We start from the raw sequence: 20,906 nt of genomic DNA, 5'->3' as shown, positions 1-20,906 counted from the left end.
CAAAGGGATGGGGCCCAGGCCATGAATAGCCCTGAACACAATACACGCTGCTTTGTAGCGCACCCGCAGATGGACTGGCAGCCAATGAAGTTCTCGCAGTGCTGCCGTAGAAGAGCTATGGTAGGGGCGAGAAAGGGCGAGTTTGGCAGCAATATTTTGCACCCTTTGCAACTTGCCCAGAAGTGTTACCGGGGCCTCCAGAAGTAGTGCGTTACAATAGTCAAGTCGACTTAGGATGGTACAACGCACTACTTCTGGTCTGGCTTGATCAGGGAGGAGAGGAAGGACCTTGCGCAGCATACGAATCAGCATCATACATGTAGAGGTGGTTTTGTTTACATGTAGATCCAACTGCAGGTTAGGCCCAAAAGTAACGCCTAAATTGCGCGCTGATTGTGCCGCAGACACCGTCTCTGAGAAGGACGGAGGCCAGAAGTCGACTGGGAGGTCTCGAGGAACTCGATCGGTGGAACAGTGTAAGACCTCTGTCTTTGTTCCGTTGAACTGTAACGAGTTCAGACGGAGCCATTCCGCTGTCGCCTGCATGCACCGGTGAAAAGTCTCCAGGTGAGTCATAAGTTGATGGCCAGCCCGAGTGAGAAGACAGGGGGTTGCAGCAGCTGAAGGGTGACCAGGCGGTAAAAGGCTTCATCAACGGTTAAGAATGCAGGGCACACGTGAAATACTTTGCCCCTCCAGAATCACGCCTCCTATTCTCATAGGCTGACAGTATCACTGGTCAGCCAATCAGAAGAGGAGGCGGGATCCTGGAAGGACATTAACTACGCGGCAGATATGAATTCTCGACCGAAGCCCCGGAAATACTGCTGCTTTAAGCAGTGCCTGACTGCCCTCACCTGTGCCTCACAAACTCACATTGTGCATGCAGGAGTTGGGCGATATTGAAGTCGCTTTTCCACCTCGCATGCGCAGTGTGTGTTTGTATGCTGCTGGCTGTGGTGCAGTGCTATTTACAGGCTCATAAGTATGCGTGCTTCAGACCGTCATCAACTCTCCTTCTCCTTCCTCCAAGATTAGTGGGGATCCGCCCCCAACGCCCTTATACAGGAACCACCCCTGTTCACAATGCAGCCGAATCACTGCGAATGTCATTGACTCATGGAATGTGGCACGGGGCCAACGCTGTAAATTCAAAATTTGAAAACATTCGTGACAAGAATTTTCACTTCTATTAAGGACTAGGAGGCGAGGATTATGCTAGTCTCATTTCTTTATTTAGAAATGCCCAGCAGCCATGTAAAAAACCACATTACCCAGAAACACTTGGGTGATAACCATAGAGTCTGCAATATAAATGGGTATGTAGACAATCCCACTTCCTCTTTCTTTGGTGAAGAGTAAATCCAGGAAACAGCAAACAGTTCATTAAAGTCAATGCAAAAGCAAACCCCAGTCCAGGGAAAATGACGGAAAGTTCCAAAACAGCAACAGCTGAAGGTAGAAACCAGGAACTATCTTCAAAGAAGAAAACAGGAGCATCCACGTCGCACTGCAGGCACGTCATTTGGGATCAGATCCTGAAAAAGAGACACAATGCCGTAATACACGTCCAGCATATACAGGAACATGTTGAAAAAGGGTGGGAAAGAAGACAAGGCAATAGAAACTGTTGTAACAGAACAATGCATAAACATTTGTCAGTAAATACAATGTATAAACAACGGGTGGGATAATCCTTGCCTCCTAGTCCTTAATAGAATTGAAAATTCTTGTCACGAATGTTTGCAAATTTTGAATTCTATTTCAGGACAGGAGGCTCCGATTATGCTTGTTCAAAGCTCATGCAACACCACAGAAGCAACAGTAGTAATAGGCTTAAAGTAAAAAGTCTTAAAAACAGAATCTGATGACCAATCAGCAGCTTTCATAATGTCCCACAAAGTGACACCCAACGAAAAAGCCTTAGAGGCCATGGCCCCACGAGCAGAATAAGCACCAAACACAGAAACATCAATGCCCGCTTCCCCCATAAGCCACCGTACCCATCGAGCCAATGTGGCAGGAGTAACGGGGCGGAAGGGCTTTTGCAATGCAATCAACAATTGACCTTGCATGTCAGAGCGAAGAAGAGAAGCACTCACCTCATAATCTTTAAGGCATTGAACAACACAAAGGTTAGGACGAGCAGGAAAAGAAGGGTAAGAAATTACCTCAGTATTAGTTTTAGTGCGCCTGGAAAGGCGAAATGTAACCCCTTCAGGTGTGAAGCTGCGTCCCGCAAGATCTAACGCGCGAACATCTGAAATCCGTTTGCAGGAAAGCAAACACAGCAACATAGTAAGCTTGGCCGAAAGTTCTTTTCGAGATAACAAAGAATTGATCGGCCAAGCTTCCAATAAACGTAAGACAACCGAGACATCCCATAAAGAAACATATTTGGGACGCGGAGGAGTAGCCATTCGAATACCTTTAAGGACTTTAGTCACAAGAGGATGTTCCCCCACAGGTTTCCCATCAACAGGAAGATGGCCCGCCGAAATTGCGGAACGGAAGTTGTTGACTGTACGGTACGCCAAACCAGAAGAAGAAGACAGAGAAGCCAAAAAATTGACAATCAAAGAGACATCAGCTGATGTCGGATCAACTTGCCTTTGAGTACACCAATCACTCCAACATTTCCATGAACCTCTGTAACGTTTGTGAGTACCTGGGGCCCAGGCGTTGCTGAGGAATCTGGTAGTGTCCGCAGAAAGGCCTGACACCGCCCAACGGTCCCCGAAATCCGCCACGCCAGGAGAAGGAGAGAGCCTGACTGAACCAGGGGATGCGGATTCTGAAGCAAATCGAACAGGAGATTCCGCTTCCGAGGAAGAAGAAATGGCAATGCGCATGCCATTTCCAGGAGAACAGGGAACCACGGTTGAGCCCTCCACAGAGGAGCAATCAGAATTAACTCTGCCCGAAAGCGTGTCGCATAGGCCAGAACCCTGGGGATCATCATGAACGGGGGAAACGCATAGCATAGGGAGGACGGCCACGGTTGAAGGAAAGCATCCGTTGCCAGAGCCTCCGGATCCGGTCTCCAACTGAAGAACCGGGGAAGTTGGGTGTTGAGATGGGACACAAAGAGATCAATCAGACAAGGGCCCCAAGCCCGGAGGAGCTGGCGGAGCACACGAGGATGGAGTCTCCAGTCGCTGAAGTCCTTCAGATACCTGGAGTTCCAATCCGCCACAAGATTGTGACAACCAGGAAGGTATTCTGCAACAACTGTGATCTTGTTTTGAAGACAATAGTGGCAAAACTCCTAGGCAATCTCCACCAACAACCTCGACCGAGTCCCTCCCAGCTTGTTGATGTACCGGACTGCTGATACATTGTCCATCCGGAGAAGTATGCAGCAGCGGGACTGAAGAGGAGACAGACACTTGATCGCGAACGATCCCGCCAGTAACTCCAAACAATTGATGTGGAGTGAAAAAAGAGCCTGCCGTTCCAGGCCTCCATGTGATCCAGCCACCACTTCATTTCCGACTTCGCTTCCTCTGAGAGAGGACGGTGGTCGGAATAACGAAGGCCCCGCTGAAGATGTTGAATCTTCAGACGCTGCAAAGCACTGTAGTGCAGTGGAGCCGGAAATATCGCCTGCAGGGAAGACGCCAAAAGGCCGACAACTCGTGCTAACGATCTCAATGACACTGTCGGACTCGAGATAACAGAATTCAATTCCCGTTTGATGTATCGAATCTTCTTCTGAGGCAACAGAAGTTGACAAGTGAGGGAGTTGATCTGAAACCCCAAGAAATCTATCACTTGAGTAGGATGTATTACAGATTTGGGAACATTCACTAAAAACCTGAGAGACTGATGAAGGTCGACAGTCCACTCCAGATGCAGCATCAACTTGACAGGCAATGCGCCAGAAGGAGGATATCATCCAAATAGATGATCAAGCAGACTCCGCGACTGCGGAGGGACTCCACAACCGGACGTAACAGTTTCGTGAAGCACCATGGTGCTGACGAAAGGCCGAAGGGTAGAACCTGATACTGGTACCAAGTCCCCAGCCACTGAAATTGCAGAAAGCGGCAATGGGGAGGGAAAATTGGAACAGAGAGGTAAGCATCTTTGAGGTCCAGACGGACCATCCAATCCCGTTCCCGCAGGAGATCCCTCAACAGATGGATGCCCTCCATCTTGAAGTGACGGTAAACCACTCCCGCATTGAACTCCTTCAGATTGAGAAATAACCTCGATCCCCCTCCCTTCTTCTCCACCAGGAAGACTGAGCTGGCAAACCCCTGAGGGTGGCGCACGGTCGGCACAATCACCCCCTTCAATTCCAGAGACTTGAGTTCCTCTGTGATGAACTCTTGACTTTGTTTTGAGAAATAGAGGGGAAAAGGAGGATGGGACTGATGAATTGGCTGATAAAACTCGAGTTTGAAGCCCTGAACTGTCTCCAGCACCCATGCATCGCTGGAGATTGATCGCCAATTGTCTGGAAAAAGGCGAATCCTGCCCCCCAGAACAACACTGCATGCAGGAAGAATTCTCACCTGAAGTGGCGGAATCGTGATATCCGCCGGAGGAGCCACCGGAACGTCCTTTTTTATATTGGCCATGGCCTTTCCTTGAAGGGTAGAAATTGGAACGCTGGGTGTAGCCCGAATCCTGCTGGCCTCATTGCTGGGACTGATACCCTCTTTGGGAGGGTTGCTGATGACCACGGCCAGAGGAACGTCCCCTATTTCTTCCGACCCTGGTGAAAACCGGACGAAAGGTCCGGCGAAGAGAAGCCTGGGCCTTATCCAGGCCACTAAACGTGTTGACGAAATTGATCAATTCCTTTAAAAAGGGTTGCCCAAAAAGCAGACCCTGGGCAGCAGAGACCGACTCAGAGGTTGCAAGTTCTGCTAGCTTAGGGTCCAGCTTGAGCAGAATGGAGCGGCGCCGCTCGCTAGAGAGCGCACAGTTGGCATTGCCCAACTGGCAAATGGTGCGCTGAGCCCATTCAATGAGTTCATCGGGGTCAACCATCCTGGATGTACTTTTTGCAAGAAAGCCAAGATCCAAAATCTTGGTGAGTGGCCCCAAGAGATCCAGAACCTTGTCCTGGCAGGCACGCCAGGACCTGTCGAGACCCTTCTTTGGATCCTTCGCAAATTTGCGTAAATAAGTTATCATGGTGGGGTCCACCTCAGGAGTGTCAGCTAGGTGATCTGCCAAATCGGGCCGGGGGCATTCGGAACGGAGGCAGGCACGTACCTCCTTCTCCAATGGCTGACAGATGTGTGGTTGAACGTATTCCGTCACCGCCGGGGACGGTAGCCATGCAGTGGACTGGGGATGGACAATGTCCGCAGGCTCGAAAGTGAGAACTGGAGGGTGAGATGGTGCGTCAACAAAATGCTCCATACATTTTTTCTTCTTTGGAGGGGGAGGAGCAGGTTCAGAAGATGAAGAGGATTGCTGATCATCACTCTCGTCATCCTCCACAATAGTAGCAGGCTTGGCAGAAGACAGAGACTGCGCCAACTTTCTGAAGTCCAAAGCATGCGGATTACTCGGAGAAGAAGAAGAGGACTTTTTGGCCGCAGGGACCCAACTCCGCTGTTGGGCATACTTGGTCAAGTGCCGCTTCAGAGGCGTAATAGCACGTACAAGCGCCTTGTTCATGGAGTGTTGCACTCCTCTATCAAGAGCCTCCACAAAATCCTGCTCCACGGATTCAGGAGCCTCTTCTTCAAACTCACCTTCCTCCTCATAATAATAATCACTCATAATGCACGTGTAACGTGAAATATGCCCACAAACTGAGGAAGGAGAATAAGTAATGCCAAAGGCAAAAGTCACAGGGGAGTGAAAAAACCCTCACAGCAAGCCAAACAGTAGAATAAACCACTGATAAAGAACAATAAAGAGTGGAGGGAGGGCTCGCTGCCACACAAAAAATCCTCACTCTAGGCAAAGCCTATGCTAATTATTACAGCCGGAGACTTTTGCTAGACTCCGGCGTCAAAAGGGTCAAATTTGGAGGCTGTGGGCGTTAACGCCGCTAAGGACGTCCTTCTGTCAAGCTACGGTGAAGAGAAACACACGGAGCGCCGGAAATGCAGTAACGCGCATGCGCGAATACCGGCTGCCTTCCAGGAAGCAGGACAGCTCGCGCGAGCAGCGTGAGGCTGTCGGGACCCTTTAAACTCCGTTCCACAACAGAATAAGGACACAGGCACAAAGTGCCCAGCCCTCGGGAGGAGAACACTCGCTCCCAGCCGCGACACGCCGCCCACGGAAAGCGGAACCTGGAAAACAAAAAACGCTGCGAAAAGCGCAAGCAGAGCGCAATACAAGGCATATACAATGCAGCAATGTAAGCAAAAGAAGCAATAGCAATAATAACAACAGTAAGGTAAGAGAGCACTTACTGGCTGCGGAGCAGCAAAGAAAGAGGGAGTGGGATTGTCTACATACCCATTTATAGTGCAGACTCTATGGTTATCACCCAAGTGTTTCTGGGTAATGTGGTTTTTTACATGGCTGCTGGGCATTTCTAAATAAAGAAATAAGACTAGCATAATCGGAGCCTCCTGTCCTGAAATAGAATTAACTAATGTTCCAGCTGCTTTGTGTACGCAGCGATGTGCACAGTAAACGTTACACCAGGGCTTTTCTAGGGACAACGAGCAGCCCTGTGTTTTAGATTCATTTTAAAAACAAAAAACTGGTGGAAGACAATACAGTTAACCATGGGGCATACAAATAGGGTTTCTGGTTCCTAGATTGCAGCATCCAGTGAACTGCAGGGTAACGTTCTAGCCTCCAGTTGCCACCGCTTCTCACACTGTAGCTAGCTCTTGGGGTTACACCACCGGATATGCTTTTCACTGTTATTAGCCTTCTTTGGAGAATAGGACTAGAGTAACGGGGGTGTGGGTTGTAAGGGGGAGTACAGTCTCGTGATGTAGTCAATGGAGCTGGGATTGTGAACGTTATCTCTTATACAAAGGCTGAGAGCACGAATCCTCTGTGTTTTGTGTTCCTTTATGTATGGCCGGATCCACAAATGTGATACCTGTGAGCTGATCCACCCACACCGCAATGACGGCAAGATACCTGGGAGATGATCCACACTGCAATGACGACAAGATGTGGATAGGGAGTGGGACCGGAAGATCCCAGACTGGTGTGGTAAGCGGAGGCATCAAGTGTGATGAGCGATCAAGAGAAGGCCTCAGAGGTGCCAGCAGGCAGGGTGAGATGCTGCGGCCCATACACTGTCTTGGTTGGGTATGGATATAGACAACCAGAATTTGCAGTCAGTAGGGGTATTTAGCAGTCCGCTACGTTACAAGTGTATATGTCTTTCCAGCATGTCCAAACTCAGGGGCAACAGACAGGTGCAACACCTCAGCACCCCCTGTTTTGAAATGGTATTCTGCTATGAAGCAATATCGTACGGCGTTGTACATGCAGGTGCCATCTTAGCGGGTACTGCGCGGTGTGGGGATGCTCCGAAGTATGTTTTTTTTTCCCAAGCAGGTAGTTAGTAGGGGGAGAGGATCATTCGGAACCTATCCCAGAACTTAGTGTTTTTTCACATTCCATGGCTATGTTTATGGGAAATCTTGGGGCCTGTGGGTCACTCCCTGGGTAGTCTTCCAATTTTTCAATTTCTGGGATCAGCCGGCTATTACGGTATGACACAAACCCTGTTGGGGTGGGTGCAATGACAGTAGCAATGAGTCTCATGTTTGGTGCAATGTGTCTGTCTGACACATTGTGTCTCTTTCCATCGAGGCCATTTATTGGCTCCCAGATGGTATAATAATCTCCTCTTCGTTCTGCCCAAGTTTAAGGGAAGGGTGCACAGCTGGTCCAGAAGTCCCTTGAGGTAGCCTGTCCTGCTGGGAAAACGGCAGTAGGCCTGTCACTAGTATTCGATATGGGCAGCCTGAGCAGGTGCTGGAACATATTTGTTACATGTAGCATCGGCCACCGTAGATAGTATGAGAGATGATATCACCCCTTTTGGGGGATGTTTTCGGCAATGGGCTGCCTTGGGCAGGGCACACGTCAGGTATTACAGAGTTATTCTTCGTCCAGAGGGTGGCATGTGCCAGGCAATATATGGTATAAGCCAGTAGGGAAAGTAAGTGCAGTGGCTCCGACGTGATCTGCAAGGTTTCCGGGGAAGTAATGTTTGCTAATTCAGACATATCAAGCTTGTTTCTCCTCCCAACACCAGTGCCAGTGTACCTCCAAGTATGTATGGACCTTGCTGTGTTAGAGGTCTTGCGCAAGGCGACCAGTTCCCTAGAGGAGTCTGGAGTTACACATGCTGTACTGCAGCTGGAACAGTGTTTGGGTCAGGTTTATACCAAGTAAATTTGGGCAAGCCCTCCTGCCAGTGATGAGGAGGACTATTTCTGCATAAACCGGGTCAGCACAGTAGGTGCATAGTTAAAGGCTCACTGGGCCTGGCTTCGTAAGCGAGGATAAGGTCCAATGTCCTGCAGGGGATGCCTAGGAATTATTTTGCTAAATGGCAGGATCAGCTACATAGACTGCTCTAAACTGGGTAAGGAAGTATTTCTGAAAAACTTATGGGCACGGATCCATGTGGCAAGGAGCGCAGCATGACCTTTCTAGAAGACAGAAGGGGGAGGCCAGATAGTCGGTCAACTAAACTGACCTGTGGCGGTAAGGTCATGATTGGTGAGCATAGTTTTCGGTCCTTAGCGGGCATAACCATGGTCAAAATGGGGATACACGAGGGGAAGGCAGAGGGTCTTTCATGGAACTCCAGGGGCAGTTATAGCGGGTAGACTGGAAGTGTGTGAGGGTAGGGAGGTCACGCTTCCAGTAGGCTGGTTGGCTGATCCCCGCACGCGCATGCGCTCTAGGAGACAAGGACGCATAACTGCAGCGGCCCCCTTTTATGGAGTTGAATCTTTAAGGGCTTAAGGGGGCCCGGTGGAGGAATCCATCCGGTAAGCTGGATCCCCGGTGCAAGGTCACTCCGGTTGGAGGTTGGGACCTGAAAGGGCATAGTGAGGCACAGAGTGGAGTAGAGTATTTTAGACTGGAGTGTCTTAGAGTGGAGAATGCATGGCGTTGTAGTGCACTGCCATTGCAACAACACATTTTCAATTGAAATGACTATTAGATTTGCTCAGGCATAACATTTTTCTGATCAAACTTTACAACGCACAAATGATAATGTTTGGAATGGACTCACTCACTGTATTGATTTATTTTGATCTTATTAAAATATTTATTTCCAGCACACTTACAAAGTACATAAAAATGTGCTTTATTTATGTTTACATTTAGTTGTGTGCTAGAAAAAAGCCTTTCCTTTCAACACCCCTCACCCCCAGATTGAAGGCTAAATATTCTCACTTTGAAGTCAGCAAATAGAAAGCAAGCAACTGTGAGTAACAAAACACAAAGTCAATGGTAAGCAATGGGCAGAATGCATTCCCAGGGAAGCGTGCAGAATGTCCCCAAGAAGACATAAGCAAACAGGACAGCTGCGCTGTCTGGTAGACCTCGACCTAGAAAGGTGTCATTCGAAAATTATTGAAAGTCTCAGGAACATATTGTCAAGAAATTGAAGACTGTTTGGCAACCTATGCGTTTTCACATACATGTTAAACTTTTGCTCAGTCCTGTCACCCTCACACACATGCCACGACACATAATAATGCACACAGACACAAACACTGCAGAGACATCAATAGAGCTTTTGTAGCTTTTTTAAGTCAAAGTTTCAATTTGAAAAGCATTTTTGGCTTCTTGTTATCTTTTGTGCGTTCATTAATCTGCTTCAACTTTCCGAAAAAGTTAATTTACTTTAGGTTCTTTATGACACTTTTTTTGTTAAGACATGTCAAGCAGAAGATTACAAATGGGGCAAAAGTTTCCCATTTTAACTCTCATAGGGTTCTCCTCAATAAAAACAAAATAGCTGAACAGAAGTGCACTGAGATTGGCATGTCAATCGTACACAGTTCCGTTCATAAGCTGAACCTTGGACTTTTCTCAAGGAAGTGCCTTTGTTTGGTGTACATCCATTCAGTCGATGCCAAGACATTCAGGGCATTAGTTCTTAAATAGTGTGGCAGTCTGGGCATGAAAAGGTTGCATTTTAGAGATATTTGGACTATTAGTTAGAGGATTGCCTTCGATTCGCAAATCCATTGGTGGTTCACAACTCCAGACGCACCATTGGATAGCTTTTTGGGGAGCATTTTCTCCGTTCATGTGTTTCAGATTTGCGAATCGGTCAGCAGATGTAGGAATCTTCGATACTCTGATTGGCTGGCTCTCACAGAAACATGTATTTTGAGATTGCCAGTACCACCGTCACAGTGCATGGAAACCGTGTTCGGAAAAATAAGAAAGAAAAGGGCTTTGGGGGCAAAGTGAACCTACACTGACCTCTCACGTGCAGCCCCACGTGGGGGCTAGGGCCCCAAAAACTTCCCCTGACAATGAAACAAATATTGAAATATTTATTTTTTAATTTCTTGATTTGCCAATCATGGGCCATGCCTGTGTCCATGTGACACAGAGAGATTACAGGATTTGTTAATACGGCATAGAATTTGCAAATTCTGTTGAAAAAATGGAAAACAAAGTTTTCAGTGCTCTACTGCTGGCCTTGGCCAATAACATTTTGTATAACAAGGGTAAACACAGAATGGCAGATATTACAAAAGGTTACTGTAGAGTTCACAAAATGACACTCTACCCTAATTATTTCAATGTTTTTGTTTCCACCTACTGTATAAATCCTTAAATTTGATGATAAACTTCAAAGGACTATGAAAACATCTGCACCTCGTTTCTCTCAGCCTGAGGCAGCAATTTAAAATTACACAAGAAATTCAGTTCACAAAACCAGATCGCTTCAATTCTGTATAATTACAGATTCCCTTGTTATTGAAAAGAACAACTAAAGAGCTGCTGGGACCTGACTGCAGTGCAACAATACATGCAATTTGCCTGGGACCCCATGCTGAGTACACTCAACAGTTCAAATTTCACATTATCTATTAAAATGGAAAAGCATTTCAAAATAATGCTTGCCTGCCATTAATAAATAGACTTGACGAAATATGTGCCAAGCATTTAAGATAATTTCCAGATGGAAATTGAACCAGAAAAATACTAATAGCAATAAACAAATTCAAACACAATGAATCTTACTGGGAATCTCTTGAGTATGCCCGGGCAATTGGTAACCGATTTGTGTAAAGGGCGCAGTCTAGCTAACAAAGACATAACAACATTGAATATAATATTAAAACGTAATGTCTTCTAACACTTTTTTAGTAAAGAATATTCCAGTGTGTATCAAAAGAAAGGCTTGTTTCATACAAATAGAGCGGGTACATTCCTGAAACTACTAATCAAATATTACAGCTGAAACATAGCACAGGTGTATTCTGTCTATACTTACCTACCCAACACTACTACTGATAAAGATCATGTGCACATTATGGTAAGTGCAATTTTGGATCCAAGAAAACAAAATGGATGTCCTCGTAAAACAAGAGATAGCTATATTTCCTTGCGTTGGCCTACTTACTTGCCTGACTACTTTTCATCTCGTTACTATTTGCTGCCACATAACATTTTTGTTGTTTCATAACAAACTCATTGAGACTTGTAACTAATGCTTCAAGATGTACTTGTAGTGGGCTTTGGGTCCGCTCCAGGTCATGATCAGATGGCTTTCTTGTGTCTTTCAATTCCCTGCTCCTGATTTAATGGCTTTCATCCTTAATGTTGTCTTTGCCCAGCATCAGGAGCATTTCGTTTTTTAACCTGTTTTTTGACTTAGGTAAGGGTATACTTCCGTTGCTGACATAAGGGACTTTTTTTCCGTTTTGCGTGATTCTGATGCTTTTAAGCAATTTAGTGAGAGTGCACATACTGCTCACTCCTCCCTCACACTCCCCCTAGTTTTACCCACCTTTTTATATCCCCAACACCACAGTCATTTTTGGTGTTCCACCCCCATTGCAGGCATATTTCTCTGTCTACCCCTCGCTATGCTGACATTAAGGGGCTGGCTACGAGTTTGGCGGTGCAGAGGCGGAACCGCCCGCCACCTCACCACCAAACCCACGTGATAACCGCCCACCGTATTATGACTTTTTAGTCACTGGCAGGCATTTTTTGGGCAGTGCCTACAAAATAGGCACCGCAATGGGAAAGTCAAAGGAAGTTCCAGCACGGGCGCGTGACCAAGCCATTGACCAAAATGACCGCCCAGCATTGAAGCTCCGGCGCTCATGGCCCTGAACACAGCAGGAACGAGATGATCTGAGCACTCTTCCACTAAGCTGTAGAATCGGGGCCATTTACACTTCATGCGGGCATTCCCGCGATCCCACTAAATGGCAGCGGTGAGGGCGAGCAGCGCCGTTCGGAGATCCGACTCAACTCGGAGGCCCCATGGTGAGTGAGTCCACGGGTGAGCCTGAAACTGGAACAGTAGTGCTCCGTCGGGTCCCGAACCTGCCCGCTCCTCCCTGACTGTGAGAGAGAAGCATCTGAGGCGATGAATGAAAGCAGGGGCCACCTGGACATGATCAGGCGCAACATCTACACCCGGGTGAGTGCTAAGGACAGGGCCGTGGCGGTGAGGTCTAGCGCGTGGGCCGGATTGGTGTCAGTACAACGCGGATTTTTACAACGCATTCCGTTACAACGGAATTTTTACAACGCAGGATCCATTACATCGGATGCCATTACAACGCATGGCATTACATAGCAGATGCTATTACAACGCATACCATTACATCGTAAGTATAGGTAAGTATACCTTTTTAAAAAAAATGTTATTAAGTTAATTTAATTAATTTAATTTAATTAATTTAATTAAAATACATTTTGAAATAGCCATTAATTTAATTTAATAAAATAATATCTATTTATTAAATGTAATTTTAATAAAAAAAGGAAATAATTTAATTTAATTAAAATACTGAAATTAATTTAATGTACATATTTTTATAATTGAAAATAAATTAAATTAATTGAAATAATTTATTTAATTTAATTAATTTAATTTAAAAATGTAATTAATGTAATAAAATTAATTTAATTTATTAAATATATTTTAATTAATTTAAAAATGGTAAATATAATTTAATTATCCCAAAACACAAACCCTGCCCTAAAACCTAAAAACACCCCTGTACCCCAAAACCCACACCCTGCCCCAAAACCTAAAAACACCCCTGTACCCCAAAACCCAAACCCTACCCTAAAACCTAAAAACACCCCTGTACCCCAAAACCCAAACCCTACCCTAAAACCTAAAAACACCCCTGTACCCCAAAACCCAAACCCTGCCCTAAAACCTAAAAACACCCCTGTACCCCAAAACCCAAACCCTGCCCTAAAACCTAAAAACACCCCTGTACCCCAAAACCCAAACCCTGCCCTAAAACCTAAAAACACCCCTGTACCCCAAAACCCAAACCCTACCCTAAAACCTAAAAACACCCCTGTACCCCAAAACCCAAACCCTACCCTAAAACCTAAAAACACCCCTGTACCCCAAAACCCAAACCCTACCCTAAAACCTAAAAACACCCATGTACCCCAAAACCCAAACCCTACCCTAAAACCTAAAAACACCCCTGTACCCCAAAACCCAAACCCTACCCTAAAACCTAAAAACACCCATGTACCCCAAAACCCAAACCCTGCCCTAAAACCTAAAAACACCCCTGTACCCCAAAACCCAAACCCTGCCCTAAAACCTAAAAACACCCCTGTACCCCAAAACGCAAACCCTTCCCTAAAACATAAAAACACCCATGTACCCCAAAATTACTTAAATTAATATATTTAATTTATAATATTTAAAAACATAAATAAATATTTATATTTATAATTAATAATAATTAAATCAATTAAATAATATTAAATAAAAAAAATATATATATACTTACCAATACTTACGATGTAATGGTATGCGTTGTAATACCATCTGCTATGTAATACCATGCGTTGTAAAGGCATCCGATGTAATGGATCCTGCGTTGTAATAGCTGCGTTGTAACAGCATTACGACGTAAAAGTTGCGTTGTAAGTGTTACATACCCGTGGGCCTGATCTGCGACTTGGGCCGCAGCTGCCTCCCTCCGGCGCCTCCCCCCTTGCCAACCTTGGATCCGCTGCGGATGGTCAAGGGCACCTCCATGTCAAGGTGAGGGAGCGGCTTCCCTTGAAGGGGCCATACACTTAGTGGGGCCGAAGGGGTCCGCCACTTTCCCCAGCGCTTGCTGTGATTCCCGCCCGGAGCCCTGCTGTCGACTTCCTCATGTCCAGGAATCTCAAGGCTGAAGGTGTCATACAGCTTAAGGACTGCACTGTCTCGCTCCTATACCCAAGGGCCACCAACCCCATATCTGTGGCACTGAACCTGGACTGGGGGGCAATCCATAGGACCCTGAGGGGGACTTTGAGTCGCCTGGAGTCTGGCACTGGCTGTTGGTGTCTCGGCGACAGTCAGGAGGGAAGGACCTCCCCCATTAAATATCCTCCCTTGTGATCCGGATCGGGGTCCTGGACTCGGGCCTGGTATTACTTGGAGGCATATCTCTGCTCTTGTCTGCTCGCCCGGTTTTCTCCCACCGTACCGATACGCTGTAATCTGCCTCACCCCACAGCGAAGGTGTGCAACGGCCGGGAGTGGGCCATCTCTATGTCTCTGCATGGCAGGTGATCCCCTCCTTCTCCACTGTCTAGGTGAGGCAAGGGGTTTTGGCATTTTGCGATTGTGTGCTCTGGTGGAACGCAGCACCCATACGGCACTAGCATGAGTCGCGGGGACCCTAAGCAGCGTAAGCCGAACTTTGACAGACAAGGCACATCCGCTGACCATGAATCTGATGGGGGAGAAGGGTCAGAGCATGATGAACAACCACAAGGGGCGAATGGCACTGCAGCTATTATGGTGGAACTCAATGTAGGGTTTTGCGAGATTGACTACAAATTTGATTCCCTGACCACTCGCCTCGACATAATGGGGGAACGACTTAAAAACCACAGCACCAGGCTGGACGAGGCCGAAAAGCGTATCTCCTCACAGGAGGATCAGTCTACAGGTACACTGACTTGATTGGACAGGTGCAATCAAGACAGAAGTCCTGGAAGCGTGGTCGATGAGAAATAATATTCGCATAATGGGACTGGCAGAGTCTACTAATATGGGTCGACCTGAACCTTTAATTGAGTCCTTGTTAATTGAAGTGTTTGGGGCTTATAGCTTTTCCAAGGCCGTTATCCTAGAGCGAGCTCATAGATATCTTGGCCCACGCCCCCCTTTTGGGGCTCCCTGTGGCCCATTATTGATTGCATGCTAAATTACAGGGAAGGTTCTCCTCCTTGCCCAAGAAAACACACCATGACAGCTATCTAATTGTGACCCCATCAAGCCATCTAACTGCTCTAAATGCCAGGCTTTGGTAGCAGACTTTGCCCACATGACTTAGGCCTGCCCCCGGATGGCCCCTTTTTGGACTGATGTCTTCCAGACGATCTCAGATGTAACATCCACTACGCTCCCTCCCTCTCCTAAGTTGGCCTTGCTGGGAATAGTCAATACCATAAAACAATGTCACCGCAGATTTGTCGCTATAGCGCTGTTTCTAGCGAAAAGACAAATTGCCATACACTGGGGAGCAAAAATCAGCCCCACTAACGATATGTGGCTGCACAGTATTTCATATTGCGATATGCAAACGGAAGTCTATGCAACACTTCAACCACCGACCTCTTGACCCAAAGACTTTTGGCATATTTATAGCTGCTATGTACGACAGAAACAGCAATTATCCCCACACTCAATGGCAGGACATCAACAGACTGAAGAGGTGTCTATGATTCCCGCTCCTACAGGCTCGAATACTGTAACAACACCTTAACGCACATGCAGCTCGGTGGATGGGGTGGATGGGGTGCGGACTGTCAGAGACCTTTTATGGACTCCCAAGATACAGTGAATCATGGATGAGCGATAACATTATCACACATACAAGGTACACAGAAATGACAATGTATGTGGGAGAAACCCCCTTTCTCCCCCCCTAGTAAGGATCTTCTTGTATTTTGATTATCTGATTTGAAATTGCACCTATATGCAGGCACTTGTAAGATGTCGTGTAACATTCATGACCATTGTAATTGATGCTATGTTATAAGTTTTATTACTGCAACTAATAAAAATCTGGAATAAAAATAAAAAAGAAGTTACAGCACTGCATAGAATATGAAATCCATGCTGTATTGGAACTGGGAGTGCAGACACACAAGGAGATACATTTTGTGTCACCATGTGTGCATCTACATGAAGTGAGGCACAAGGGGCCCTGGAGAGCCCCCTTTATTTCCTCACCGCCACTGTTTCCATGGATGAAAGACCTCTGTGAAATCAGTGGCAGTGAGGAAAGTCGTAGTATGCTTGGCAGGACTGCGGTAGTCCTGCCAAGCACATTACTGTCTCAAAACCGCTGTGCCACCACCAGGAAATGGTAGTTCCCTGGCCCCATCGGAGGTCCCAGGGCAGCACCACTGGAAGGGTCGAATGTGGAGGTTGGAAGACCCCCACTGCCGCATCACCAAGAGTCGTAATTAGGCCCTAAGCATTGCTGCTACTCCGTGTCTCTGCCCCACTCCTCTCTCCTTCTTCATCCCCTGAATCTGAGAATTACCAAGCCGATGGGGGATTATGTGGCATGTGTGATAAAATCATCAGTATTCACATATATTGATTTTAATTTCCTGAAGACATGAAGCACACAGTTGAAAAGACAATGCACATGCACATTATCTGTGCTGAAACCCATGAAATAATGCAAAATTGATTGAATCCAGCATTGGGCGCTCAGCACAGGAGCCCACCCTCCCCAATGTTTCACATCACTCACCCTGCAATCCCCAACCTTGTCCACTTGTTACAGAGTGGGAATGGGTGCGGTTAGTGAGTTCTATGTCTATGTGGGGGTATTTGTAGAGAGCTGCAACTCCAAGGAGTGTCCTGGATCTGGATGCTAAAAGATAGCTAGGACCAAAGGGAGAGGAGATTATGGGCTGGAAAAAAGCCACCTTTTTGACCTTTTCCGGAAAAAGGGGTGTAGACTCGATTCCTCTGAGAGACAGGGCAAGTTTATTCCAGAGGGATGGATAAAGGAAGGAGATGGCCTTCCCCCCAGACCTTGCTTTTTTAATGCAAAGTGTATTGGCCAAGAGGAGGTTAGAAGAGCGAAGATTCCTAGGTGGGGCATAGAACGAGATTCTTTCCGCGTTTAAGATAGATGGGGCCCATCCCATATAAGAGCCTCTGAGTTACAAGCTTCTTTTCCTTAGTGGGAGCCACTGAAGACTCCTTAGGAGGCCAGACACATGAGTCTTACGAGGGAGCTTAATGATAGCTCGGGCTGCTGCATTTTGGACTAGCTGGAGTCTGTCCAACAGATACCCAGGCATGCTCACCTAGAGACTATTACCAGAGTCGAGGCGAGACATAATCAGGGCCTGGATCACCTGCTATCTAGCAGCCAGGTACAGAAAGAGCAACATTTTCTAGCAAGACGCAGAAAGGCAAAACTGGTGCCCACCACTGTATTTACCTGGGTGTGCAACAGCAGTCTTTTGTCAAATTTAAAACCCACATTTTTCACAGCTGGATTTTTTATGATGGATTGCAGCGGCGGTTCTGCATCCATGCCAAAGAAAAGCAACTCTGTTTTTGCAGCATTGCATTTCAACTGATACATGGCTATCCACCCAAAAAATGCTGCGAGGCAGGTACTAATTATCTGGTCAGGGCAGGGCTCGCTATTCTTCCACATGAACAATAGCTGGGTGTCATCAGCGTAAGACACAATCTAGGCTCCCAATGATTTTGCCAGTGTAGCCATAGGTGCAATGTAGACATTGAACATGGTAGGGCTTAAGGCTGAGTCTTGTGGGACACCAACAATCAGCCTGCGAGATCCAACCGAGTTTGGATGGCACCATACATCCTGCCCCCTCCCTTCTAGGAAGTAGGCTACCCATTTCCAGGCCATCCCCCTGATGCCCATCGAGTGGAGTCAAGTGCGGAGAATCTGGTGTGAGACTGTATCGAAAGTGGTCAAGAGGTCCAACAGGACCAGCATCACCCTCTGCCCTGCTTCCAGACCAAGCAGGATGGTATCTACTACATCCAGTAACGCTGTTTCCGTACGATGGCCGGTCGAAAACCCAACTGGTTAGGATGAAGGAGACAGTTTATTTCCAGATAGGATGATAACTGCTGATAAACATGCCTCTCTAGGAGTTTTGAGATGGCGAGAGGGAGGAAGGTAGGCCTATAGATGGAAGGGTCTGTTGGATACGCTTGGGTTTTTTCAGCAGCAAGATGACCTTGACTTGTTTCCATTTAGTAGGGATAGTGGCTGAGGCAAGGGAAGTATTAAGTAGCCGGTTCATGAGTGGATTGCTAGCCTCTGCCCCTAAAACAAGGATGGAGGAGGGGGCAGGGTCCAGTGGGGAGCCTGATTTGAGACATTTTAAAGCCTGCAGAGAGTCATGTAAGGAGATAGGTGAGAAAAAATTCAGGGAGGTTGGGTCATGATCAAGCTCCCTCTCATTTTCCATCCCCCCAGTACAAGAACTGATATGTCATTTCCCGTCATGAGGGAAGGGAGGCTCACCTGAATAGTATCTATTTTTCCCTGGAAGAATGAAGCAAGCATCTTGCACCATTCCTCAGAAGGGGGTTTCCCATTAGAGCACACTTCTGGCGCACAAAAACTTTTTTCTAGAGTGATTTCCCACACCAATAATTTTTGCCTCACAATAGGCTTTTTTAGCTAATTTAATTTCTTTGTAGTGCTTCCCTAATTCGGCTTTGTAGTCCGCCTTGGCTACTGAGCAATAGTTTGCCCCCCCTTAGCCTCTCTTTCTGTTTACAGGTGGATTTTTTTTTTAGGAGAGGGGTGAACCATGGGTTGAGTACTTTTGAGCGAGATTGTTTGATGCTACTTTCTGGAGCCAATATTTGGCAGGCTGATTCAATCCAGCTGTCTATCAACTCTACATAATCGCTTGTCATGACGGAGAGAGTGGACTTCATCATAGCTAGCCTATTACTTAATAGTTCCGGTGTGATTTTAGGGAATGGCCTGTGTGGGGTAAGTTGCATTCTTTAAGGACATTACCAAGTTTAGGCCTTCTAAATTTGAGTATAAAGTGATCAGTCCACACCAGAGGGACTGGAGGATCAACTTAAAGAGGTGTTGAAGAAAAGATTTGGTGAAGTGAGGGCCCGGTCAAGTGTGTGGGGCTCGAAACGTCTGCAGCAGGCCCACGGCCTTGTAGCCCTCCAGGAGTGACTTGACTTTCTTTTGCGAACTCACAATCCATGTGCAAGATGAAATCCCCCAGCAGAACACAATGTCTGTATCTCAGAGTCAGGGTGGAGATCATTTTACAAAGTGAGGGTACAAACCCTCCGGATGGACCAGGGGGTCTATAAATAAGGTCTCCAGGTAAAGATTGTTTAGCTGAAAGAGACGGTAAACCCTAGTATTTCTGCTCCCACCAATTCCATAAGGGGCACTAAAGTCAAAGAGTAGCAGTCCTTAAAAATGATGGCAGGCCTCCTCCCTATGCCTGTAGGTCTGTCTTTCCTCACAATTTTAAACCCCTTCGGGACCCCTCAACAGATGTCCGGACCCTAGGAGTCAGTGAGCTACATTTCTGTTACAAACAGAGCAGGAAGGTGTTAATCGCAGAGTAAGTCATGTATACTAATGCTATGTTTAAGAAGGGAATGGGCATTGATCAGAGCTGCCTTAAAACAAGGGAGACGCTCAGCGTGTGAAGCAGCACGTTCAGTGCACGGCAGCCGCGGTCCGTGTACTGAATGTGTTACCTGCACTGACCATTGGTGCAGGCCATGTTATAATTGCAGGTAGTGCACTGGTGGCCTAGAGGACCTAGGGTATCGGGGCTCAGAAGAGTGCATCTGGGGGCACTTATAAGGTCATGAAGTTGCGCAGAGCTGTAAACATAACAAGGCTTACTATAAGAGCTGGTTTTGGCATAGTGGCTGGTACTGGTCACTTCCGGGACGCTGACGGGCACACATAGGTTTGCCTTTGGCACGCCCGCTGCACGCGTCCCCTGCTCATCGGCGCAGCAGCCCATTTTAAATGCATCTGCCTAGTTTGGATGCTGGAGGGCACACTTCCAAAGATGGCCACTCCCGAGAGGAAACATTGGGGCTGCCCTCAGAACAATCGAGATGGCCGGCAAGAGACCCCCCAACTGCCTGACACAATCGCAGACGGCACAGGATTCTGCCCACACCCAGGTCAGTAGAAGAGGAATACAAGATATATATATATTTTAAAATAGGTTCAGCATAAAATTGATGTTAGTTCATTTCATTACCAAATTCAAATTCAGCGTAAACACAATTTACATGCGGTTGTGCTCCTTTCCCCAAAGTGTAGAGTTTGGGAGGGAAGAAGGGGGGGGGCAAGCACGACCGACTACCATTTTGTGTATGTAAAAGGCCGCTTTATTGAAACAGGTGCACATCACATTTATTAAAAACTGGCAAACCGCCTTATAAAACTAAAACCTCTCTAAACATCGAGTTACCTGATCCCTTTGTGTTTTTCTCCCCCACCCCTACGATCCCCACATGATAAAATCCCCCACCCTGCAAAGTACAAATATATAACTCAATTACATCCTAATAATATCCAATGTTATCCCCTACATCCTAACTCCAAAACCTCCCAAGACCTACAGTCCTAATTGCCTTCTTGCAACTGTAACTAAGTACCCTCTAATGTAACTCCCAAACTGGTTACTCTTTCCCCGCTCCCGTTCCCCAACTCCCCAAACTTAACGATAAA

This window comes from Lissotriton vulgaris, chromosome 11 (assembly GCF_964263255.1).
Source record: "Lissotriton vulgaris chromosome 11, aLisVul1.2, whole genome shotgun sequence".
NCBI classification, from domain to species: Eukaryota; Metazoa; Chordata; class Amphibia; order Caudata; family Salamandridae; genus Lissotriton; species Lissotriton vulgaris.
Note: the sequence above shows the minus strand (reverse complement) of the source record.